Source organism: Nomascus leucogenys, chromosome 21, assembly GCF_006542625.1.
Source record: "Nomascus leucogenys isolate Asia chromosome 21, Asia_NLE_v1, whole genome shotgun sequence".
Lineage (NCBI taxonomy): Eukaryota > Metazoa > Chordata > Mammalia > Primates > Hylobatidae > Nomascus > Nomascus leucogenys.
The window spans coordinates 68,238,302-68,264,419 of record NC_044401.1 but is presented as its reverse complement, the minus strand read 5'-3'; the positions used below and the strand labels follow the sequence as shown (position 1 = coordinate 68,264,419).

Genomic DNA, 26,118 nt, shown 5'->3' with positions numbered 1-26,118 from the left:
TCTGAGACTTATTTAAAAGGTAAGGAAGGGTTTATTTAAGACTATCACAGTAGGGGTACTGCAATAGGGGAGGGAGATGGGGATCAACTCTGAATACAGAAAGGACAGGTGGGGGATTATAGTCAGTGAGCAGAGCAAGGAGAGTCAGTGGATGAAAATTTGCTAAGAGGAGACACCCAGGGTTGGGGAATTCTTGCTAAACTGACCTAACAGGATTCTTGCTAAAGGCAAGTCAAGGACTTATACATTAAAGGTGGGGGATGAGGAAATTGATCAGATTTCAAGGGTGATCAGAGATCAAAGGTGAAGACATTTTTGCTAAACTGACTTGGCATGATTTTTGCTGGGCAGGACTGGGGCCATATTTGAGGCCTAGTTGAATAGAGGGCTCAGAGGAGCCGAACTAAAGTTTGGACGAGGAGAGAGTGTTTGCCAGTTCGAATCCCAGCTCTGCCGCTGTCTGGCTGTGGGTTCTTGTTGAAACTGGGCAACCACTCTGTGCTCAGTTCCCTTCTCTAGAAATTGGTGATCATAAAAGTCCGCGCTTGGAGTATTGCTGTGAGGGTCACAGGAGATGAGGTGTGCTAAGCTCTTGGCACCTTGCCTGGCGTGTAATTATCACTCAATAAATACAAGCATTTGTTATTCTTTCCATAAATATTTGGGAGGACTGATTCCGAAACCTCCAGGGATCCTGAATTTGGAGCACAGGAAATGCTGACACAGATTCCTGGTTTCCTCCCACTTCACATGCCTTGTAAAGCTCCATGAGCACCCAGTGCCATTCTCCTACCACAAGTTGATGGTTATTTCTATATCCTCTGAAACTTTCTCTTCAACCACATGACCATTTTTTGCCGAGAAACAGAACTTCCACCATGTGGTAAGTTCCACAAAGCTAAGGTGTTGGTGCCCCCCAGCTACGAGACCCAGTTCCCCTCCATGGTTCCAGATGCACACCATCCACATTCATGCTTCATTCAAATGGCGCATGACTGTGGATTATGGACCGCTGGGTCATTCACAAATCCTGGAACTTCAGAGGTAATTTCGGAAGGCCAAGGTCAGCCCACTTAAAACAGTTCTCTCTCTTTCTCTCCCAATTTGAAATTCTTACTAACCCCAGAGTGAGCAAATTACCAGGGAACATTTGTTGTGAGAAGACATGGCAGGCCAGGACCATTGGCCAAAGTTGGGCCATTCAACATGTGTCATTGTTGGAAATGGGACAGATAGTCCAATTCTCTAGTGAGGAGATTTAGAATTCTCTGGAGATAGGAGAAATTCATTTCTTTGCCAGTAATCTAGCTCATCCTGTTAGAAAGGCCTTAAAAGTGCATCATGACAGGGATAGCTGAGTGTGACACCCAGCCCTGCATGGGTAAAGTCAGCTCCATTTATTGGACCTAGATGTAAATTTTGGTAAATAGGCTCTTATCTTTAAGGAAGGGTTTTCTGAGAGACCCTTTGCCCAGCAGGGACCTCTGGGAAACCAAAGATGGCAAAGAATTATACACTCTGTTCTCTGGCCCTATCTCTCCCAACTTCCACCTTTGCTCAGGTAGGTGGAACGTTCATGTAAATGGTTCCCTGCCTACAATGCACATTGGAATTGCCCAGAACATCTGTTCAAAATGCAGGCTCCAGGGTCCAACTTCCAGGTTGAGAAAGCTGACATAGCACCCAGGGATCTGCAAGTTAATTTTTAAAAGAAAGTCACATGGGGCAGTAATTCTAGCAAACCTTCCTCCTAGGCCGCTGGAGAGCTGTAGAAACCCAGTTGCACAGGGCTTTATGGCTGGCAAGGGCACCCCTTGCTGTGTGCATCCCAGAGGAGGCATGTCTGAAATCTGCAGAGGAAGCTTCTATCTTCCCTTCCAATGAATTCCTGCTCAGGCCAGCAAGGAAGATAGTTTGAGTTGTTTATGGGGTAAAAACAAGAAATCTGTTCTGATTGCACATCATAAAACTGCTTTACACAATTGTGACTTGCTTTACCATTGTCATTTACTGTGGTGATCCAAATGAATCAGCCCCAGTCTGGTTTCATTCCACCCCTTAAGCCTTCCCAGGATTTAGTGCTCCTCAGTCCCTTTCCACTAGGCCGGCAGGTCTGGATACCTGCCGCTAGGTGCACTGTGGAACATTTGGAGAGCTTTTGTTTTAATGCCAGTGCCCAAGCTCCACCCTGAATCATGGAAGACAGAATTGCAAGGGAGGAGTGGGGCCCAATGTAATGCTTTGTAGCCACTCCCTGGGTGCTACTGATGGTAGTCAGACTTAACGTTTGTGCTAGGTTTTCTAGCCTGGCTGCACATTGGACTCCCCAGAGCAGCTTTAAAAATCCAGATGATGCCCGGTTCCCACACCCAAAGAGACTACATTAGTTAGTTTAACATTTTTTCCCTAGCACTGGAGTGTTTCTAAAATCTCGCTCAAAGTTGAGAGCCACTGTTTAGGCCCTTCTCTTCTACAAGGAAAGTCCTAGCACAAACTCGTCCTGGAGTCATTATTAACTCAAACATCTTCAGGTTCCTTTGGGGGCCTAAGAGTGAAGCTTTGGCTCCCAGACGCCACGATGCCCAGGAATAGAGGGCTCTTGCACTCAACTGGGGCTGTGTACATGTTTGTTGACAAACGGAACTTTGCTCAGCCTGAGAGCAAACCCTGTAGTTCAGCGGGCTTGCAGACTTGCAGTGCTACTCAAAGTGTGGTCCCTGGACCAGCAGCACCAGCATCAGGGAAACTTGTTAGAAATGCAGATCTTCAGGTGCCACTTTGGACCTGTTGAATCAGGGGTGCTTGTCGGTGTGGGGCCCAGCAATCTGTGTTTAGTAAGCTCTCAGGGTTATGCTGGTGCATGCATGCTCCAGTTTGAGAAGCACTCCCTTAGTGTGCATAGGAATCACCAAAGAAGCGATATTAAATGTAAGATTCCTGCACTTCCCTGCAGAGAGGCTGATCGTGGAGGTCTGAAGTAGGACCCAGGAATCTGTTCTATTAGTCAGCACCCCAGGATAAAAATGTTTCCAGGGTCACACCTAGAAAAGTCTAGTAGAAGCCATTTGCCCACAGAGGCCAATGCTCCATCTGGCCACGTATCCCACAGCCTGCGAGGCCTCCAGGCTTCCCTCCCAGGCTCACACCCCCACTCACAAAGCTTCTGGAGTATTAAGCCCTCACCACTCCCCAGCCTTCCCTAGAAAATGGGCTAAACCAATCCACAGGGGGTGAAGGGCAGAACCCGTGTCCCAACACCAGGGTTCTGTTGCAGCTTCAGAAGCCTGTATTTGTGGACAGAGCTCTTCCGAAGGTTCCAGGAGGATGAAAACATCCAGTGACTCCCAGACATTGCTGGGCTGGATACATTTATTTGTAATAATGCTCCTGGCTCCACGCTTCCAGATGGACAGTCCCAAAGAGAATGGTTTGTTGCCTTTCGTCTTCCTCTACGATACATTTTACGATTGCAGAGGGTCCTGCTTGCCATGTGTTTGCTTCTAATCTGTAAGTGCTTTTCCACGGGCTTGGCTCTTGGCAGTTCCCATATTTACCGAGGAGAGCACACGCCGTCAGAGGCTGGCTCCCGTCCAGCCTCCTCCAGAGTTCAGTGTTTGGAGGTTGGCAGCAGATGAAGAAGCATGGCCTCTCTGTCGCCGGCTCAAACTTTCAGGGCGTTTTGCCCCTCGCACTCAATTTCTGTTATCTTTGAGGGTCTTGCCTTTTAATTTGTTTCTCCAGCAGCCATGCTAATAAATGGGCCACAGCTGAAGAGCTGTCCGAGAAACAATAGCTGCTCAGTTCCATCAGCCAGTTTGTCTCGGGCACCGTTTGTTATGAATCCTCCAAGCCCATTAACCCCTGAACCTGGGAGAGATGCTATCTCCCCAGGGATGAATTACCTTTATTTGCAGACATGTGTTTGCTCATTTAGTACCCTATTCATAAAAGCAGCCCTGTTTTGGCACTGTTTTCCAGAAATGAAAGGGAAGGACACATCATTTGGGAAGAGTGGCTGGCCATAGCCTAAGAATGATGGCTGACATTTACTGAGCAGTTACTATGGGCCAGGCACAATGCTAAGTGCTTTTTCGGACATTGCTTTTTAGTCCTTGCCACAGTCCCAAGTCCTGGACAAAATCATGAACTGCATTTTGCACAGGGAGCAGCTGAAGCACAGAGGGGTTAAATGACTTAGCCAAGAGCACTCAGCTGTAAGTGGTGAAGCTGAGAGTTGAACCCTGGTACCTGTTTATTTTAAGCCAACTCTCTCACCAGCTGGCCGAGCTCCTCCCCTTGAGCTCTTCCCACTTGGGCTGGGGACAAGGAGGGACATTTGGGTCACAGGAAAGAAGAGTTCATTGGCCTCTAATGATCCTTACCAATGGATTTCACTTTTGGAAAAGAGGTTTGTTGACAACAGTGCCGCATCTGACTATTTTGAATTTGAGTGCTTATTTTAATCCTGAAGTTTATTTTAAGTTACACACACTGTTTTATTCAAGTGAGTGAAAGGACAGAAAATTGTACTTAATACTGCACAGATCTGTCACCATTCAGCTTGAATTGATATCTACCCATATCTACTCTTGAAAGTGGTAGGATGCAACCAGGTCTCCTGATGGCTTTGGGCGGTGCTTGTTCTGAAAATCTTAGAAGACAGAAGTGATTCATCTTCTAGAATTAGATTTCTTATTGAAGTTGAGTTAGTCTGCATAACAAAACTAAAATACCATTGTTTAAAACAGTCAATTCTCTTACACCAGGATTTTTTCTTTAGCAGTGTTCTCGAGCTTAACACGTTAGAATCACCAGGAGAAATTTAAAAGAAATCACGATGCCTAGGCTGTGCCCCAAAAGACCAATTATATCTGGATCTCAGGGAATGACATCCAGGCATGAGCATTTTTCAAAGATCCCCAGGTTATTCCAATATACAGCGTGGCTGAGAACCAGAGCTCTGACATAAAGCAACTCCTAACGATTCCATGATAATATAATGGTGCCACAAAGCAAACCCAGGTTCTTTCCATCTTTCTGCACTTCCACCCTCACCCTCAGCACCTGGCATTCATTCTCAAGGTTACCACATGGTCCAGTATAGCTGCTGAAGCTCCAGCCATCACATCTGGATTCCAGGTGGGAGGAAGGCAGAAGGAAGAGAAGAACTAAATGATGTAATGCCTAGCTGTGATGGCCTGAATTGTGTCCCCACTAAATTCATATATTGAAGACCTAACCCCCAAGGACACTATATTGGAGATAGGGATTTTAAGAGGTAATTAAGGCTAAATGAGGTCATTAATGGTGGGATCCTAATCTGATAGGATTGGTGGCCTCAGAAAAAGAGGAAAAGGATCTTTCTCCTCCTCTCTCTCTCTCTCTCTCTCTCTCTCACTCTCATTCTCTCCCTCTCCCTCCCCCTCTCCCTCTCCCTCTCCCGCTTCTGTCCACGCCCCACTTTCTCCCTCTCTCTGTTCCCTTCCCCTGTGTGAAGACATGGAGAAAAGCAAACCAGGAAGCAAGAAGCAAGCCCTGACCAGAATCTGACCATGCTGGTACCCTGATCTTACACTTCCAGCCTCCAGAACCATGAGAAACTAAATTTCTGTTGTGTAAGCTTCCCAGTCTGTGGCATTCTTTTATGGCAGCCCTAGCAGACTAAGACAGTGGCTGAAGTCTTAGTGGCTGAAGTCAGCCTCCTTTCATCATTCTTCCCAGAAGTTCCAGCGGCACTTCTGTTTATACGTCATTAGCCAGACTTCGCCTGGCCACCACTACCTGAAAAAGGGGTGGGTGAATGTTGTCTCTTTGCTGGGTTCATCACCATCTTTAATAAAATCAGGCTTCTATGACCAAGGAAGAAGGGACAAAAAGCATTTAGGTGGCAACCAGTGGTCTCTGGTTTCAATGCCTTAATGAAAAAGGGAGATGGGGTGCGGGGGTTTGGGAGATGAGAGCGAGCAAATGAGAGCTATGAGAGCTCCTAGGAGAGGGCACTTTGGAAACAAGGAAATTAAGCTCTGGTAAGCTCTACCACATGTCAGGGAGTACCAGGAACAGACGGCAGGGTTTCTGCATGGGAGTTTCCGTGGGACCCGGCCTCCCCACCGCCTCTCCACCACATCACATCTGTTGTTAAAGAGGCCCCAGTGTAGAGTCCAGCTGTTGGAAGAGTAGCCCTTCTATCAGCTTGGCCTTGTGATCACAAATCAGTTTGCACAGAGGTCCCTGGACAAGCACCGTGACTCAGACGAGCAGCGTGTTTTTTCAGGCTTTGTCACGCACAGGGAATGAACTCTTTGGCAGCCCTCTTCTGAGCCAGCACAGGAAGGGCTTGGGAAAGCTGGAGAAATCCAAGGTGCACAGACATCTGGCATTGCCCGGAAATATAGACCAGGAGCCTGCGTTTGTTCAGTGAGCAACTATTTGGGGATTTACGGCGTGCTGATGTGTGTGCTGAGAGGACAGATGAGGTCCGTGCTCTCACAGAGCTTACGTTCCAGAAGGATGGACAACAAACGGTTGAACAAATAAGATAATTTCAGATGGGGCAATGGGGAAGAGACGGGGCCATATGAGATAAGAGTCAGATGGTTCTCCTCAGGGAAGCAAGAGGTTTTGTTGTTGTTGTTGTTTTGTTTGTTTTTGAGACAGATTCTGCTCTGTTGCCCAGGCTGCAGTGCAATGGCACAGTCTCGGCTCACTGCGACCTCTGCCTTCTGGGTTCAAGCGAGTCTCCTGCCTCAGCCTCTTGAGTAGCTGGGATTACAGGTGTGTGCCAACACACCCGGCTAATTTTTGTATTTTTAGTAGAGACGGGGTTTTGCCATGTTGGCCAGGCTGGTCTTGAACTCCTGGCCTCAAGTGATCCAACTGCCTAAGCCTCTCAAAGTGCTGGGATTATAGGCATGAGCCACTGTGCCCGGTCAGCAAGAGTTAATCGATGAAAAAGAACCCAGATGTGGAGAGAACTGGTGGGGGAGGTTGGGGGGAAGAATGTTCCCAGGGAAGGGTGAAGGGAAAGAGGTCGGAGTGTTTGGGGAGTAGAAAGGAAACTGGGTGGGGCGGGGGGGGGTGTGGAGCAGTGTGGACAAAGAGTGGGCAGAACGTGGGGTCAGAGAGGAGGCAGGGACCGGTTCATGGAGGGGTGCAGACAGTATGGAAAGACTGAATTTTCATTTAAGGGCAATGGGGAGCTACCAGACAAATTTAAGCCAGAGAGAGACAACCGCTGCTTACTTTTTAAAGATCACTCTAGCTGCCATGTGGATAGTGCATGGTAGTATCTGGCTGTTTATGAGAAATATTTGCCAGCCTCTGGACTAGAAGGGAACACGGTTGATGGGGATGTATGTTGGCTGGGGAGAGACTGGGCCAACCAGATATATTGGTAGTTTGGGTGTGGGGGAAAGGGAATGGTGGAATTCAAATTTTAGGCTTTTGGCTTGAGGATCTTGGTGAATGATGGTGTCATTTACTGACATGAGAAGATCGTGTTTGGGAAGGAAAAATGAGAAGTCTTTTGGGCATGCTATTTGGAGATGCCTGATAGCATAGGGACAGGCAGAGCACAGAGCATCTCTCTGTACATGGGTACATCTGGGTTCTCATGCCATTCAGAGGACTCAGTGGCTATTCAGAAGTTACTCCACAAGGGAGCCAGCCTTCTCACACAGGAGAACATGATCCCCGGGAGAGTCAGGAAGCAAGGGGACAGACACTAAGATGGACCCACAGCAGAGCCCTTGTGAAGCTCAGAAGAATCAAGAGAGCCAGGGGACATAATATGCACTAGCTTTGAATTTGGCCAGAAGGGCCAACCAGTGGCTAGCGTGGCATTAACATCCCTTTACTAATTAGTTGAATTAGTGCCAGCATTATATATATGTGTCTACTTAAAGGGTATGAATTGAGAGACTTTAGGTTCCCGTTTCACCCCCAAAATTGTTTCCCTATCTGAGCTGGATACCTTTATCTCAGATCCCTTCATAATCACCCAGTTTTTTCAGTTGCATCATATGAGGCCAGTAATAAGACACAAGTGGTGTCATTCACTCTTCTGCATATTGAGTTAGAAGCCTCAGAATTACGTTCTTTCTCTCTCTCTCGGTTGCATCTTCGAAATGTCTTGCAAATCATCAGCCTTCACTCTTCTAGCCTGGATCAAAGTAATAGCTGCCTAACTGGTCACCTGATTGATGGCAGTTGGTCCTCACCCAGTTTCCATGGTGACTGCCAGGACACACATCTCATTGTAATGGACAGTGATGGTTTTGTCTGCCAAGAAGGGCAGCTCTCTTCTATCAGCCCCTTTCTGCATGGCATGTGGCTTTTGATGGGGCTGCTGATCCTGGTCCTCTGGCCCCGGCCACAAGTGGGCGGATGACTGGTGTGGGCTAATCAGAGAATGCCACCATTCCAGCTCCAGAGATTTAGTCAGTGACTGACATGCCAGGAGTAGAGAGCTCACCCTTTCCCCCTGAAGTTCAACATTTCTGTAGGTCGGTGCAAAAGTTATTGTGGTTTTGCTATAACCTTCAAAGGCAAAAACCACAATTACTTTTACACCAACCTAATAGCTGATTGAGCCAATAGCTAAGAGATTAACCAGGCAAAAAAAGAAAGGAAAAGTGCCCCCAGGCAGAGGACACAGCTCGTGCAAAGGCCTGGTGGCAAGAGGGAGCATGGAGCACACCAGGCATGAAGAGGAGGCCAGCACAGCTGCAGTGGGAATGAAGAGGGCCACAGGGAGCAGGTGGCATGACATCTGTTCACAGCAGCAGAAGCAGCAATGGTGACAGTGCAGCAAACATTTAAAAATGGCCCCATATGCTGGGGATTGTCCTAACTGCTTTACAGGCAGTCACCCATTTAAACCTACAGTAATGCAATGAGGTAGGTATCATTAGCATTCCAATTTGACCTATGAGGGAAGTAAGACAAGGACAGGTACTTTTCTGAAGTTCTATATAGTGCATGAGATGAGATGGAGAGAGAGAGAGGAAGGAGCAAATACAGCATGTGATGAGCAGTGACAAATTAATTTGTCACAGACCAGTCACTAGCCCCAAGCACACATCCCATGACACTGGGCAGTGTCACCAGTTGGTTTGGCCAGAAGAGCTCATGGCTGACACGCTTTTCCCCACCAAGGCCATGGGTAATGTTGGCACTAACCAGCACTCCCCACCAAGATGGTTTTGGTAGAGGTACACCCCCGCACCCCCTCTGTAGATTTACCCTACCTCCTCTGGAGAACCAAATAGGCACTATCATGAGGTCACAATCCTCAGAGCATCGAGGGGAAACATTCATTACCCATCAGCTCCATAAAGCACTGAAGTGGGGCATCCAAGTGCCTGACCCGTAATTGGAGGCTCAGCCCTGCAGCCCGCTCTGCCCCCATGCAGAGCAGGTTCCTGGATTCGCTTCCCATTCCTTCTGCTGCTTTTCCACATGGCTGGATTTATTTTCAAAACAATTTATAGTTACATTAAATATTAAAGGCACTTTGCAGGTGGTGTTTACTGTTTGAAAAGTTAACAAATGTATGTTGTGCCGTATGAAATGGCAAAAACCAATTTGGAGCGCTTGATGGCTTGGGCTGGGTGATAGCAACGTGACAACTATTTCCATATTTTAATGAGGCAGCTTCTTGAGAGCAGCCCTGTTATGTGATTGGGTGAGAGGGTCACACAGTGCAGACTAAGCGTGGATGCCAGGGATAGAAAGGCCACCGCTAGCCTCTGCGCTGCTCCACGTAGCTGTTTTTGAAACCCAGGGCTACGTGGTGGCCTATTTTATGATAATAACTTTACAGTCCTGTTGTTCTTATGGGGCCTTCACCCTGTGCCTGGTGCTGTGATGAGCACTCTCTGTTCTTCTATGATAGACTTATCCATTCCTTCTAGACTCGTTTATGGAATGCACATGCTGTGCCAGGCATTGTGCACAGAGAGACCCAGTTCCTGCCCTCTTGGAGTTTATATGACATGAGCTGAAGACGGATAAGAAGCAAGTAAGTAGACTCAAAAATAAGGGAGTTGTAGATTGTCATTAGCACCTGAAGGAAATAAGTGAGTGTAGTGACAAGGATTAACGGGAGATGGGGCAGGGTTGGTGAAGAAGGCCTCTCTGAGAAGGTGCCATTTAAGCTGAAGCCTAAAAGCAGCTCAGCCGTGGGGAGAGCCAAGGGCATTCCAGGCAGATGGAACCGTAAGTGCAAAGGCCCTGAGGCAGAAAAGAGCCCAGCAATTGACAGAAGGCCGGAGCCATCCTAGAGCCCCTAGCACAGAAGAGGGGGTGGCTGATATTAGAAATCTCCATTTTACAGATAAGAAATTCACAGCTTAGAGAGGTTAATTTTTCTAACTGAGGTTACCTAGCCAATTAATGCAGAGTTTCTGATTGGGTAGGTCTGAGGTGAAGCCTGCGTATTTGCATTTCTAATGAGCTCCCAAGTGATGCTGATGGCTCTTGTCTGCAGACCCCACTGCTTGACACTGGGGCTAATTCAGATTGTGTGCTGTTGTCATAAGATGGAAATGGGAGCCAGCCGCAATGACATCCCTAGTTCCGACCTGTGCCGGACACTGATGTTTGTGCTCTTATATATTATAGAGAGTGTATTTTCAGAGCAACCCTTTGAGGTAGGTATTATTTTTATCTGCATATCTCTGTTTCTACAGATAGAGAAACTGAGGCACAGAGAGGCAAAGCACTTTTCCTAAATTTACACAGCTGGTGGGTGGCCAAGCTGGAATTTGAACCTAGCACCCGGCCTCTCGGGTCTGCCATCCTGCCCCTCTGAGGGAAGCACTTCTGATCTCCATGTCTCTGGTGCCATTCACTCAAGTAATTACTAAGTTGGCCACCTCCCTGGCCGTCGTGGCACTGAGTTTGCCAAGTCCTGCCTTACTCTGAAGGTCCCTTTTGTTTTCCTGCTCTCCTTCCCTGATTAGTTCAAGCAAATATTCAAAGGAGCACACATTCCCTGAGCTCCTTCTGACTGGTGGGGGTTGTCACAGGCTTCTGGAGAGAGCTTGTCTGCAATGACTTCTCTGTGGATAATGGACGTCTACTTGGCTGCATATCTCACGCCTTCCCCTTGTGTTTGGCAATGTCACATTCTTGGAGCTGATGTTGATGGAGCATCTGTGATGATCATCTGTGATGATGTGGAATTAGAGCTTTGCAAACCCACAAACCTGTGCTTTTGGGAAGGTCTTATCAGTCCTACTCTACAGATGGAGAAACTGACGTGCAGAGAGGCAAAGAAAATTGTTCTGGGTCTCATAACTGACAAGGGGTGGTGCCAGGATCTAATCCCACAGTTGGACAAGATCCTGAGCCCTATCTTCTTCATATACTCTCTGGTCCCATCAGGATTATCTGTAATGAGAGGCTCAGGAAGCCCAGGGTCAGGACCACATAGCTGGTGTCAGAAGGGTCCAGGACAGGGGATCCATCGCAACAGGAGAATAAGCAGACCGTGGAAGGTCAGGCATGGAAGCCACACAGCACTCAGCCTTCTAAATCCTCCTATGTGCATCTTTTGATAGATGGGGAAACTGAGCCCCTGGGGTGGGAAAGTTTCATTTCTAATTAATTTCTCTTCTCTCTCTTTTTTTTTTTCTTTAATAATTTCAACTTTAGATGGAGCGGGTACACCTGCAGGTTTGTTACCTGGGTATATTGCATGATGCTAAGGTTTGAGGTCCAAATAATCCCATCACCCCCATACTGAGCATAGTACCCACAGTTAATATTTCAAACCTTGTCCTCCTCCCTCCCTGCTCTAGTACTCTCCAGTGTCTATTGCTGCCATCTTTATGTCCATGAGTGCCCCATGTTTAGCTTCTACTTATAAGTGAGAACATGTGGTACTTGGTTTTCTGTTCCTGCATTAATTTGCTTAGCATAATGGCCTTCAGCTGCATCCACGTTGCTGCAAAGGACATAATTTTGTTCATTTTTTATGGCTGTATAGTATTCCACAATGTGTATATACCACATTTTCTTTATCCAGTCCACCATTGATGGGCATTTAGGTTGATTCCATGTCTTTGCTATTGTGAATAGTGCTGCAATGAACATTCAAGTTCATGTATCTTTTTAGTGGAATAATTTCTTTTGGATATATACCCAGTAATGGGATCGCTGGGTTGAATGGTAGCTCTGTGTTAAGTTCTTTGAGAATTTCTCTTCTTTATAATACATTAATCCAGACTTTCTCCACCTTGGCACTATTGACATTTTGGGCCAAATAATTCTTTGTTTTACAAGATTGTCCGACACCCTGTAAGATGGCTAGTGGCAACCCTGACCTCTACCCACCAGAGGCCAGTTGCACCTCCCTGGCCCCTGGCCAGGTTGTAACAACTAGAAATGTCTTCAGATTGGAGGCTGATTGAAAACCCCTGCATTCATCTGAACAGGCCCCTTGCTGGCTTACAAGTCTTCAAGTTTCTCATAGTTTTTCCGGATAAAATCAAAACTCCTTTGCTGGATCTATAAAACCTTCAATGATATGGCCCTGCTAATATAATTCAAGATGCTTGTCTCTAGCCAGCACCCTCCCCAACGCGCAGAGAAAAAAATAATAGCTGACAAAGACCGAGTACTTCCCAAGTGCGAGGCGTTGTTGTAAGTATAAGTGCACTTCGAGGGTCACCATCTCTATGTCACAGCTGAGAAAACTGAAGTCTCTAGAGTTTAAGAAATGTGCCCAGGGCCACATGGTTAGCCCCTGGCAGATCTCCAGTTTGAATCCTGGCATTCTGACCTTGCCCCCAGTCCCTCTGTTTAACATACATAATAGGAACGATCGTTGCTCGAGCTTCTATCAACGCCATTCCCTGAGGTTGAAGCCCCATCCTGCTTCTCTGCACCGCTGACTCCTCCCACCCTCACTGTTCCCGGAGAGCAGGGACAGCATCTCTTTCGTTGCTCATCAAATCCTATGCGTGGCACAGCCCCAAGCTCAGCCAGTGTTTGTAACTCACTGGGTGTGTCAGCCCAGGACTCACCTCTCCTGGCAGGGCTGTCTTCATCAGGGATGATTTGCTTGACCAAAATAAACTCACTTGAGCTAACTTCAACACAGGGAGAGCAATCCTGAGGAGTTAGGTTATCTTGCGGGTCACAAGGACAAGAATTCATCTGGGTATCCTCTCGTTTAAGACTAGAAATTCCTCACAACAGACTGGTGCTGGGAATTGGACAGCTGGCAGGAAGCAAATGGGCTCTTCCTCCTCTCTCTTTGGGTTCTTAAGGAGCACTTTTCTCTTTCTTTGCTTCATTTGCCTGCTTTTTGCTGTAGACCAGCCCCCAGCTCTCTCTGCTTGTGCACTAGAACATGTGACTCCCGAATGCCTCCCCAGCACGGCCACCCCAACCACCCCAGCACAGGCAGCTCCAGCCCAAGTCTATGCACCTTAAAGCTTTAGTCCATGAAGCGACTTGATTTGTAAGTCTGAGCCCTAAGGCCAGGTCACTGCGAGGAAAATCCCATTGGCCCTGCTTGGTCAGGGGGTCACAACCTGGCTACAGATGACTCACTGGGGACTCTGGGAATAATCTCTCTCAAAAGGTAAAGTGGACTGGGACAGAGAAGATTAGTAAGAAAGGAATAGAAATCCAGGGGAGGCCAGGCACGGTGGCTCACACCTGTAATCCCAGCACTTTGGGAGGTGAGATGGGCAGATCACTTGAGGTCAGAAGTTCGAGACCAGCCTGGCCAGCATGGTGAAACCCCGTCTCTACTAAAAATACAAAAATTAGCTGGGTGTGGTGGTGCATGCCTGTAATCCCAGCTAGTGGGGAGACTGACTCAGGAGAATAGTTTGAACCTGAGAGGCTGAGGTTGCAGTGAGTCAAGATCACGCTACTGCACTCCAGCCTGGGCGACGGAGCGACACTCCATCTCAAACAAAAAAAAAAAAAAAAAAGGAAAAAAAAAGGAAAAAGAAAAGAAAGAAAGAAAGGCAGGGGAAAATTGAAAATTATGGCAGAGGAAACAATGAGGTGAAAGGAAGGCCCAGTGTCTCAGATCGCCCCAGGCGTCCCCTGAGTTGAGGACACATCTCTTTCCTCCTCCTAAGGAGAGGCCTTGTCACTTTGTTCTTGCTGGCAGAGCTGGAAAGGCTTGAAGGAGACCACCCAATGAGGTCACCACACAGTCCTCTTAGCTGCCCCCCAACCTCCCTGCTTTATGGTGCCCAAGTCAGGGCTGCTGACCAACCACTGAGTGTCTTGACAAGTCTCAGGGAAGAGATGGACAAGGTACAAAAGTCCTCCTGCTGTTTGGCTGGGAATGGGCTCCCTAATTATGTTCTCAGCCCATACTCCCTCTGGCCACAGCTTCCAGTTAACTAGCAGCAGCCAGGGGGGTGGGGCGGGGGCAGACAGACCAGGTTCCAGGTAGTTGTGGCCAAGCCGGAACTCAGCACAGAATGCAGAGGGTGTGCTGGCTTCTGGACACCCCAGATTATGGCTCTGGTGTTGAATCCATATGATGCAACCAGGGTGTCTATCTTCCCCCCAGGGAAAGGCCCTCCCCTCTCCAACCACCACCACAGGTGGTGTGGAGAACTTGCTAGATGCACGCAGTGTCTTCTTCCTCCTTCTCAGGGGCCCTGCTGAGCCCAGAAGACCTAATTATATTTAGCGGGTTGCAGTTTAGGACTTGCGGTTAGGCAGGAAAGCGTGTGATTCTCCAAGTGTGGTTCCCCCTAATGCCTGCATCTGAATCCCCTGGGGAGCTTATAAAAATGCAGATTCTGGGCCCCAACTTTGACCTATAGAATCAGAATCTCTGGATTGGTGGGGCCCAGGAGTCTGTACTTTAATAAATTTACTCTCTCCTCTCTGCTGCACATCAATCGTGTGCACACCAGTGATTCTGTTGTACTCAAAAGTTTAAGGACCGAAAATCACTAGCACGGTGGTTAAAAGCTTGGTGTCTAAACTCAGAGCCTGACTCTCTTATTAGCTGGCCCTGTGGCCAAATTAGTTATCATGCTTCATCTCAGTTCCCTCACCTGTAAAATGGGCATAAACACAGCATGCATGTCACAGAGTTACTGGAAGCACTCAGTGCCCTTAGCTGTAAATAGTGAGCACTGCCTAATGATAGCTGTCATGCTTTATTGTTGGTGCAGGACAGAGAGGATATGAAAGCTGTGAAGGCCAAAGACTAGAAGCCAACCCAGACTTAAGTCTAGAGCTGGGGGACTGGGGTGCCAGGGAAGAATGATCCCTAAGCAGAGGAGGTCACGTGCTGTAAAATCCCTGCAGTGAGAGAGCATGGGGCACCTAGGGACCAAAGCCAGACACAGTCAGGGCAAGAAAGACAGGTAGGCAGGAGCCAGACTGGGAGAGGCCTGGTAGACCAAGGCGTGGGCACTTGATCCTGTGAATGATGCAGGGTCGCGTAGGTTAGATTTGCACACTGTTACACCTTTAGACACGGGCACCCGAGGTTCTTGCTTAGGGTGTGATTTACAAGGCTCTACCCTGGACCCCACTGCCTCCCTGACAACCTGGTTGAGGAGTCAGTGATACCAAAGGATTCGCCGCCTGGAACCTACACCCACTTCTTTATGCATCATGCTTTACATACCTGGAACTCCTGCTCCAAACATCCTGAGCCTACTTTTAGGGTCTGGGCACACCTCTTTCTCTTGTCCCTCTTCCTTCTCCAGGGAGGCTGCTACAGCTTTTGTCCAGCAGGCCAATCTGCGAGGCAGCTGTGTGTGTACAGGAAGGGTGGGCAGCTCTTGGACTTGCACTCTGTGGGGTCCACACATGTGGGGCTGGAGATGGACCTTGCCTCCTCCTTTGTGCTTTTCTCCCAGGTTGCAGTAGGTGTCGGGGCAGGACGGTTGCAGATTTGCTCTCTGGCTGGCCAGAAGGGAATGGACTAGGCCAGGCCTCCAGACTGAAGGCCTGCAGACCTGTTATGAGCCTGTTGCCAAAATCCCAGCCAAAGAAAATGGTGGCGTCTGGCTAAGTTGTGGTGGCTAGGAGTGGGGGAAGGTGACTGATTCAAGAACTATTCAGTAGGTGGCCTCATGCTGTTCCCTGTCTTGTCTTTGACTGCTCATGGGAACCAATCCACCATTCCATAGGGATGAGGAGAAAGTAATTTGAAGCTAGTGGGGTTAGATGCAGAAACAATAGGCTTATCCAGACTATATAGAAAATGGTAAAAGAAAAAAAAAATCAGTGACACACAAAAGCTAATACAATATTACCTCACTTGCAGAAGAGCGTTGCTGAAAGACAGGACCTCTGGTGCATGGCAAAGACTGAAGAAGAGAGAAGTTGGGAAGGGAAGCTTTGAGTTTATGTGAGACTAAGGCTAGGTAGTAATCTCATGCCTTCTCATTGCTGCCAATGGAAAAATTTTAGCTTGCCATCAAAAAATAGAATTTCTGGAAAACTTATATCCTCCACTATGCGCTTGACAGCTTCCCCACGTTTGAAGACTCTTCTGATAAGATCAGTGTGGGTATTAACACATGTGACCTTTTGATATTATATAACCAAATGTGTCAACATTTGGTAGATCTGCAGAACTCTATGAACCAATATTTTCCAAATAGTTGATATAATGTTATAGAATCACACATGGGTAAAAGGTCCATTTAAAACACAACATAGACAGATTGATTTTAATATGATAAAATAGAAAAGTTCACTGATAGGGTTTCAGATTTTATGTTGCACCTAACCATTACAAAACCTGCCACTTGTTGAGTTTTGGTATAGTATCAAAAAAGAATAGCCACAGTTATCTGAAGAGGGTATTAAAATCGTCCTTTCGTTTCCAACTGTGTGAAGCTTGATTTTTAAATATACTTCAACCAAAACAATGCATCACAATAGATTGAATGAAGAACATATATGGGAATCTGGCTGTCTTCAATTAAGACAGAAACTGAGGCCAGGCACGGTGGCTGAAGCCTGTAATCCCAACACCACCTTGGGAGGCTGAGGTGGGAGGATTACTTGAGCTCAGGAGTTCAAGAACAGCCTGGGCAACATAGTGAGTCCTTGTCTCTGCTAAAAAAAAAAAAAAAAAATAGTGTGGTGTGCACCTGTAGTCCCAAATACTTGGGAGGCTGAGGCAGGAGGATGATCGCTTGAGCCCAGGAGATCGAGGCTGCAGTAAACTGTGATCATGCCATTGTACTCCAGCCTGGGTGACAGAGCAAGACCTTGTCTCAAAAAGAAGAAAAAAGAAAAGAAAAGAAAAGAGAAAAGATTAGATTGGCAAAAATGTAAAAACAATATAACTTTATTTTACTAATTTTTAAGAAAATATAGTTATTTTTCATAAAAATATGATATACATGTTAACATATAAGGGGTTTATTATTGTTATTCTAATGAGTTAATAAATATTTTAAATACATATTTTTAAGAGCGTTCTTTGGGCTCCGGTAGTTTTAAAGGTATAGGGTTCTGAGGCCAAAGTTTGAGAATATCCACTCAAACTATTTCTTGGAAAAATCTCCCTTTTTCACTTAAAACCATATCAAGGATATCTGTTCAAATATAATATCTAATAATATAAATAGTGCTACCTTTTTAGTACTTAGAGTATGCCCAGAGATTGTGCTAAGCAGTTTGCAAGCATCAACTCATTTCCATTTACTCTTTACAAAAGAACCTGTGTGAGGGAGGTACATGTACCCCAATCTGCAGATGAAGGCACAGAGAGGTTAAACTGCTTGCCCAAGGATACACAGCTACTTAGGTGATCCAGCCAGTTTTGAACTCAGACACTCTGACTCTAGAGCCTGCAGGTTTAGTAGCAACCAAAAGTATGGAAGTCCCAAGATCTCTGTGAATAAATACACCTCGGGTAGGTTTTAAGGACTAGAGTGGTATATAGGGCTTTGCTTAGGAAACATTGCAACATAAATTTGGGTAGGTGATTTATGTAGCCATGAATCTTTCTCACTGTAAGTAATCTGTGGTCTTGGTATACTGTTGTGTTTTTGCACAGGCCTTCTAGCACCCCCCAAAAAACTCAAAGACCAGAGAAGATTAGCTGTTCACCTGCACACTCTTTTGAGACTCTCAGTGAATACCAAGGGTTTCCCTGCCAAACTGTGAAGAATGCCTTCTCTAACCCACTTCAATCCACCTTCTGTCTTCTTATCTGCTGTTTCATGACCCCATAGTTTTCCTGTAGCCATGTATCCCAACTGATAATGATCTGTTTGTCATCTGGATTGCTCAGACCCCTGCTCCCCGACTAGATCATGTCGGGTCTAGTTGCTCCTTGAGAACAGAGAACCTGGCTGTTTGCATTCATCCTTGTGTCCTCTGAACCTAGGACAGTGCCCAGTACACTGTAGCTCTCATAAATGCTGGTTGAGTGAATGACTGTGAAGTAGACACTTTCAGAGCTCTGTACCTAACCCCTTCACTGTTTCTGTGCACACCAGCTCCTGAGGGACTCTGTTTCCTACCAGTCTGTCCCTGTGCTTCTTCATTAGGGGCTGCCCTCAGGCAGCTAGAGCCTTGCTGCACCAGTCAAGTGCTGGCAGTGCCTGAAAATGTATGCCCCTCTGGGGACAGCCCTTAACCAATGACAGGTGGTGTGAATTGCAAGTAGAAATACTTCGTCATATCACCCCTCATCAGGACACCCGAGATGCACCCCATGTTTCCGAAGCTCCCCTGCAAGATGGAATCTAAAGTACTCTTCATGGCAGGGGTCTCCAACCCCCGGCCATGGACCAGTACCTGTCCATGGCTTGTTAGGAACCAGGCCGCACAGCGGGAGGTGAGGCATGTGAGAGAGTTAATTTTCACCTGTATTTACAGCCACTCCCCAACACTTGCATTACCACCTGAGCTCCGCCTCCTGTCGGATCAGCAGCAGCATTAGATCCTCATAGGAGCACAAACCCTATTGTGAACTACACATGCAAGGAATCCAGGTTGCCGGCTCCTTATGACAATCTAATGTAATGCCTGATGATCTGTCACTATCTCTCATCATCCCAAGATGGGACTGTCTAATTGCAAGAAAACAAGCTCAGGACTCCCACTGATTCTATATTATGGTGAGTTGTATAATTATTTCTTTATATATTACAGTGTAATAATAATAGAAATAAAGTGCACAATAAATGTGATGTGCTTGAATTGTCCCAAAACCATCTCCCCACCCTCCTGGTCCGTGGAAAAAATTGCCTTCCATGAAACTGGTCCTTGGTGTGAAAATGGTTGGGGACTGTTGCTTCATGGGACTTCGCTTGCCACTATACACCTGCTTGCTCCCTTCCCCTTCCCATCTGACTTCTTCACCACCCTGTGTTTTTTCCTGCAACACTTCCTCATACAGCACGCATATCTTTGCCTCTGGTCTGCTTCCGGGAAACTAGACTTAAGACAGTTTGGAACTGTGTCTCCCTACGAGGCATCACCCCTCATGCCTTATAGACACTTCATGTTTGTTGAATGAATGATACCAGGATCTCATTTATAATCCTAGCACTCTTGGGCAAGATTTAATGAGTGGAATGGCTAAGAAAGAAATTGTTCCAACAATATTCTCCAGAAACCTTGATAATGAAGACCTCCGGGAGAGCGGTATCACCAGTGGAAGGCTGGAGCTGGTTCCTTCTGGCTGGTGGGAACCAATTGTTTCACATTCTGGAATTTCGTAAGCCACTTGTTAAATGCTAAGGAGCTTGAAATTGGCCATGGTAGGAGTATTTACGCCACAGAAATTGGCAGATGCTCCAAATCACAGCTATTCCCATCCCTCCTCTACCTTCAGGGCGCCAGTTTACTCCACACCACTGGACATAACCCTTCAGGTTTAACAAGGAAAACCTGTACGATAAATAAAATATAGCATATTGGCTAAAACTATGGGTTCTGTAGCCAGAGAGAACTGGGTTCAACTGTATTGTCATTTATTGATTCTATGACTTTGGCAAGACACTTGATTTCTCTGTGCCTATATTTTCTTCATCTATAAAGCAGGGCTAACACCACTCATCTCTTGACATAATACATATGGTCCTAATGCCTCATGTCTAGAAGCAGCTCCATGAATGCTGGCTATTATTATGTTAGAACCAAGAGACATATAGAAAGGTCTGGAATATGGTCTTGGAGACTGCTGTCATGGTGCCCCCAGCTCAGCAGACTTCACCTCACTGCTTTATTCTTTAGTTGTCAGCCCAGCCCTGTCAGGTCACCTTGACCAAAAGGTGTGGTCTGGTGACCTGTTAAGAGGAGAAATTGCTGGTTTCAGCTGAATGCTTATCACATAGAAACCCAAGGCACCTAAAGAGCTTCTGCACAGCAAAAGAAACTACCATCAGAGTGAACAGACAACCTACAGAATGGGAGAAAATTTTTGCAAGCTACTCATCTGACAAAGGGCTAATAACGAGAATCTACAATGAACTCAAACAAATTTACAAGAAAAAAACAAACAACCCCATCAAAAAGTGGGCAAAGGACATGAACAGACACTTCGCAAAAGAAGACATTTATGCAGCCAAAAAACTCATGAAAAAATGCTCATTATCACTGGCCATCAGAGAAATGCAAATCAAAACCACAGTGAGATACCATCTCACACCAGTTAGAATGGCCATCATTAAAAAGTCAGGAAACAACAGGTGCTGGAGAGGATGTGGAGAAATAGGAACACTTTTACACTGTTGGTGGGACTGTAAACTAGTTCAACCATTGTGGAAGTCAGTGTGGCGATTCCTCAGGGATCTAGAACTAGAAATACCATTTGACCCAGCCATCCCATTACTGGGTATATACCCAAAGGACTATAAATCATGCTGCTATAAAGACACATGCACACGTATGTTTATTGCGGCACTATTCACAATAGCAAAGACTTGGAACCAACCCAAATGTCCAACAACGATAGACTGGATTAAGAAAATGTGGCACATATACACCATGGAATACTATGCAGCCATAAAAAATGATGAGTTCATGTCCTTTGTAGGGACATGGATGAAACTGGAAACCATCATTCTCAGTAAACTATCGCAAGGACAAAAAACCAAACACCGCATGTTCTCACTCATAGGTGGGAATTGAACAATGAGAACTCATGGACACAGGAAGGGGAACATCACACTCCGGGGACTGTTGTGGGGTTGGGGGAGGGGGGAGGGACAGCATTAGGAGACATACCTAATGCTAAATGACGAGTTAATGGGTGCAGGAAATCAACATGGCACATGGATACATATGTAACAAACCTGCACATTGTGCACATGTACCCTAAAACCTAAAGCATAATAATAAAAAAAAAAAAAAAAAAAAGAAACCCAAGGCACCAGATGTTGGCTCATTCTACAGATCTCTCAAAGAAGGAATGAGCACTGGAACTCTGTCTCTGTGTCTGCCTTCTAGAAAAGACAATCCACTGGAGGCAGATTTGTTAGCAGGAGCTGTGCCCAGATGCCTGGAAATCACACTGCCTCCGAGACCGAGACCCACGGTCCTGGAGCACTACAGTGACACAATCCCATCAGACTTGGCACCAATGAACCAATACATTTCCTGAGTCAAATGCAATTGATTAGCTAAACTTGAGCAACCTGAGGACGGTGTAGCCAAAGCCGCCAGTGCCCTGCCCCTGTCTCCTGGGGACCAGCTCACACCTGCTGGCTTCCTTTCTGCCACTGCTGCCTTCCACTCTGGCCACCGTCAACTCTGCACAGGATACATGTCCCCAGGAGTAGCTGGCAGCCCATGATTGATGGGAGTTGGTGGCTAAATCCCCAGCTTCCTCACAACTTGGGTAAGACAACTCAAGGGTGTGCTCTACAATGTCTCCCAGAGGTCCCTAGTAGTGGGATGAGTCCAGTTGTCCACAAGAGTGACCTGCTCATGACACACCCTGATGGACTGCCTTCCCTTCCCTTCCTCACTTCCCCACTCCCCTACTAGTACCTCCTGGTTCACTTCCCAAATAAAGTACGGGCCCTCACAGCTTGGTTTCAGAGTCTGCATCTAAAGACAATAGATGCCAATTATTCAACACCTACTATGTGCTTTCCTCTGTGGAAAGGTCATAAAGGGGGTGGCTCAGGGTCAGTGCAGAGAAAGAAGAATGAGCCAAGCTAAGAGTGACAAAGCAGGCTGGGATTTCTTTTCTTTTCTTTTCTTTTTTTTTTTTTTTTTGAGACAGAGTCTCACTCTGTTGCCCAGGCTAGAGTGCAGTAGCATGATCTTCTGGCTCACTGCAACCTCCACCTCCTGGGTTCAAGCGATTCTCATGCCTCAGCATCCTGAGTAGCTGGGACTATGGGCGTGCATCACCATGCCCAGCTAATTTTTGTGTTTTTAGTAGAGACGGGGTTTCACCATGTTGGCCAGGCTGGTCTCAAACTCCTGACCTCAAGTGATCCGTCTGCCTCGGCCTCTCAAAGTGCTGGGATTACAGGTGTGGGCTGGGATTTCAGATGAAGGATTGTTCATCTTCAGCTGGCCTTCCATCCTTCTTGGGTTTTGACATGCAATGTGTATGTCAACCTTATAAACATTTACTGTGTTTTACCAAGACCCAGAATTATGGGTTTGCTGAAGAAGCCCTGGAGCAGACCTTTAAAACAAAGTTTCTGGACTGGCCCTTTCCATGAATAATAATAAAAGACAGCATTTATGGGGCTCTTACTTTTTGTCAGATACTGTGACCAAGGGCATGATCTTATTCAGTCGCCACAACAATGCTATGTGGCAGGTCCTACTATGTTTCATTTTGTGGTTGAAAAAACTGAGTCTCAGAGAGATTAAGTCATCTGCCTAAAGATGTCCAGACAGGTAGGTGGTGCAGCCAGGAATCCCATGGTCACCAGTGTGCCAGGCCCAAAGTGTGATTAAGGTGTATAGATCAAAGCCTCCCTCTTCCTCTACCCCACTGGACTACCAGATCCAGGGAATGATGCATTTCTCTGATTGGTTCGTTTTTAACAAGGTGGTGATGTTCATTGTGGAATACTGCAAAACTCCCCCTCCTTTCTCGACCTCTCTGCCTCTGCAATAGCCTCACGTGTTCGTCACAGGCACATCAGTTGGAAGAGAATGAAAGCCACTGTGACAAACAAGACAAAGAAAGCCCAGCATTGCCGGTGGCCTGGGACCTGAAAACAAGTCATTGTGTGTTAATTCTTCATGGAAGAAAACTAAAGGTCGTGTGTGTCAGTGTGAATGCTGGCTGTGAAATTAATGCTTTGGCCAAATGATTCAGTCGAGATAGAAACATGATTTTGTTCGCACTGGTGTGAGCCAACATCTCAAAAAAAAAAAAAAAAAAAAAATGCTGCTTGGAATCAGTGGAATCTTCGAAGGCCAGGCCTTTCAGTTTCTGCTGCTCCCAACCAAGCTACTTTGGTCTCTCTGACTGCTGCCTTGCAAAGACCAGACAGAACTCACTTTTCTCCATCTTTCCACAGGTGTAAGAGCTACCAGAGGGAGGAAAGTGGAAGCTACCAGAGGGAGGAAGCATAAACCAGGTCCTGATCCCTGATTAATTGAGAATCAGCCGGCTTGGGAAGGGGACGGCTGCACAAGCCCACAGAACGCAGACTCCCAGAGGAGGCAGGGGTAGGAAAGCTCTTGGCTGTGGCCCGATTGTCTGGCAGAGGGGAGTCAAGATGGCTTAGTTTCAACAAACTGGCTTTGATTACTTGGCGTTTGGCTCTGTGCTCTCTGGCCAGGTCAGCCTGACCCAAGGTTGTCACCCCAGAGGACTGTGAAATAACATGTGCAGTTAACTGGCCACTGCTGATCTGCGCCTGGAAGACAACGTCTCAGTTGTTAAGGCTTTTGTTGGCCTGCTCGGGAACTGATTCCTTTGCCTGCAAATTATTATAGGTTCCTGAGGGAACTGTGCCAGTCCTTGCCCTTTAGCTGCTCTGCTCTGTGCCGGGCGTGGAGGTTGAGAGGGGAGACAGAATGGGGAGAAGGAGGAGAGGGGAGGCCGTCCCTTGTAGGTGGATATTTTAAGGCTCTAATGTTAGCTGTGGTTGGAATTGACCAAGGGGGGCACTAGCAAGAGGTTGGAGGGCTGGAAGAGGCGAGAAACCAGAGTTTCTCTCCAACTTCTCTCTCTTTCTCTGCCTCAGATGGTCAAAATTTTAAGGAGACAGAATCCAACAGGGCTGGGATTAGGATGAAGTGAATGAGGCTGAGTTGTGCAAATACGAGGTCAGATTCTGACCTTGTTCATCATGGAATTTTTGCATTAATGTTGATATTTTGTAAATGTTGGGTTGAAATATTTATCTTGATCACTGAGCTTTTTGACATTTCCTTAGACTTTACCCCAAAGCAAGAGCCTTGCTTGTTTCACCCTGGTCCTGGCCTTGCCTTCCAATGTGTGGGACACATTTACACACAGAGAAAAATAAGCAATCAAAATGGTCTAACTCTACTGGATATTCTCTATGCTGCTTTCATTCACTCAATAATGTGTAGTTGAGCACTTTTCTATGTCAATGAATATAGTTCCACATTATCCTGGGTTTGAAGAATGTGTTATCAAATATTTTACTAAGCCCCCATTGATGCATCTAGCAGGATCTGTCCATGCCCTGCCCATATCTCTAACATTTCTGTGTGCTCCAGCCAAACTCCACTGCCAGCTCTGCATTTCTGAGTGGAAAGTCTTGTTTCAGATCCCATGCTGCCTATCACTTCAGCAGGGGAAACTGCCATAGAATTAATACTTGCCAGGAATAGCTCTTGACCAATGACTAAGAGGGAATTGGTGTGTAAATACCCCAGCTCCCTTGCCCATTGGGTGGGACAACTCAGGTGTGTGCTGTACACTATATCCCAGAGCTTTCCCCATGGGTACAAGCTCCAGTTGCCCACAGCAGTACTTGGCTTAATAACCTGCCTTGATTGGCTGCCTGTCCTTCTCCACATCACTTTTCCTTTCCCTCCTGGGGCTGTCTACACCCCCAACCCAGTAACAACTGCACTTGAATCTTGGTCTCAGGATCTGCTTCTGTTAAGATGGGCACTCCGATTATTTTGAATTTTTCAACGTTAACATGTTTACCACACATATGGATTTTGGCATATTAATAGCCCCCACCCCCTCCTTTGGGGATGTGGTCCATGCAAACCAAGGGTAATAGAAGAAGGTAAAGTAGAGAAAAGAGACAGAGACTGTGAAATGCTACCATGCATCTCAGAGTTATGTCCTATAAAATGAGCCTTTTCACTATGTGCTGTGGCATCAAAAATGTTGAGAAGCATTGTTCTTACTGGTCAGACTGTGCCTTCACCTCTGCAGCTCCAATGAGTAACACGTAGTAGATAATGGATAAATATGTGTTGCATGAATAAAGGGAGGAGTAATTGGTTCATTCTCTGAGCCTCTGCCAAGCTGAGTATATGAGATCATTTGATTTACCTGAGCAATTGAGCATCTGTGCCTCAGAACTCTCTAGTTCTACCATCAAGACAGAGAATGGTGTGATACTCAGGTTAACAAGGTGAGTCAGGGAGCGTTGCCCTGGAGGCATAAAACAGGGGCCCAGCCTTTGGAGATAAAGCATGCTCTGGTCCTAAATGGCAGCAGGAGAAGAATCTTCCCAAAGTGAGAGTCAGGCCACAATACCTCCCCTGGGAGGACGTCTGTGCCTGTGTATGTTGGAGAGAGAAGGAGCTTTTTCATCCCAAGTGAGTACAGAGGTTACATCCTCTGACTGCTTCCCCCTCTCTCTGTCTTTCTCTCTCTCCTGCTGTGAAGGCCAAGTATGACTTCACAGAATCCCTAAGCTCCATAAATCAGTTCTAGATCCATCCCTTGCAGCTGTAATGAAAGCAGGATTTTAACAAAAACTGGATACTTCTACTGTTTCAATTGCTATCAGTTGACTCTAGAAGCATTTTTCTAAGATGAGGAAGGAAATCTAGTTACTCCAAGAGCTGACAAGGGAAGACTGTAACTTTTCCTGAAATGTCCTCGTAGGAGCCCTGGCTTTTGAGTACATAACACTCTCTCCCCCACCACCACCCAGCTGCCAACCCAGGTCAAGGTTGACTTTGCTCATGTAGTCTTTGTAAATGGCTTGTCCCAGACAGTGACCC

General features: G+C 46.6%; 1 long non-coding RNA gene across 1 annotated transcript; it reads left to right on the top strand.

The window, feature by feature from the left end:
• The first annotated feature begins 1,768 nt into the window (after nt 1-1,768).
• Nucleotides 1,769-25,887, top strand: LOC101176396. Its single transcript, XR_180053.2, has 3 exons — nt 1,769-1,930; nt 9,915-10,021; nt 23,469-25,887. It is a non-coding gene; the product is annotated as an uncharacterized LOC101176396 (long non-coding RNA).
• Nucleotides 25,888-26,118: the final 231 nt, after the last annotated feature.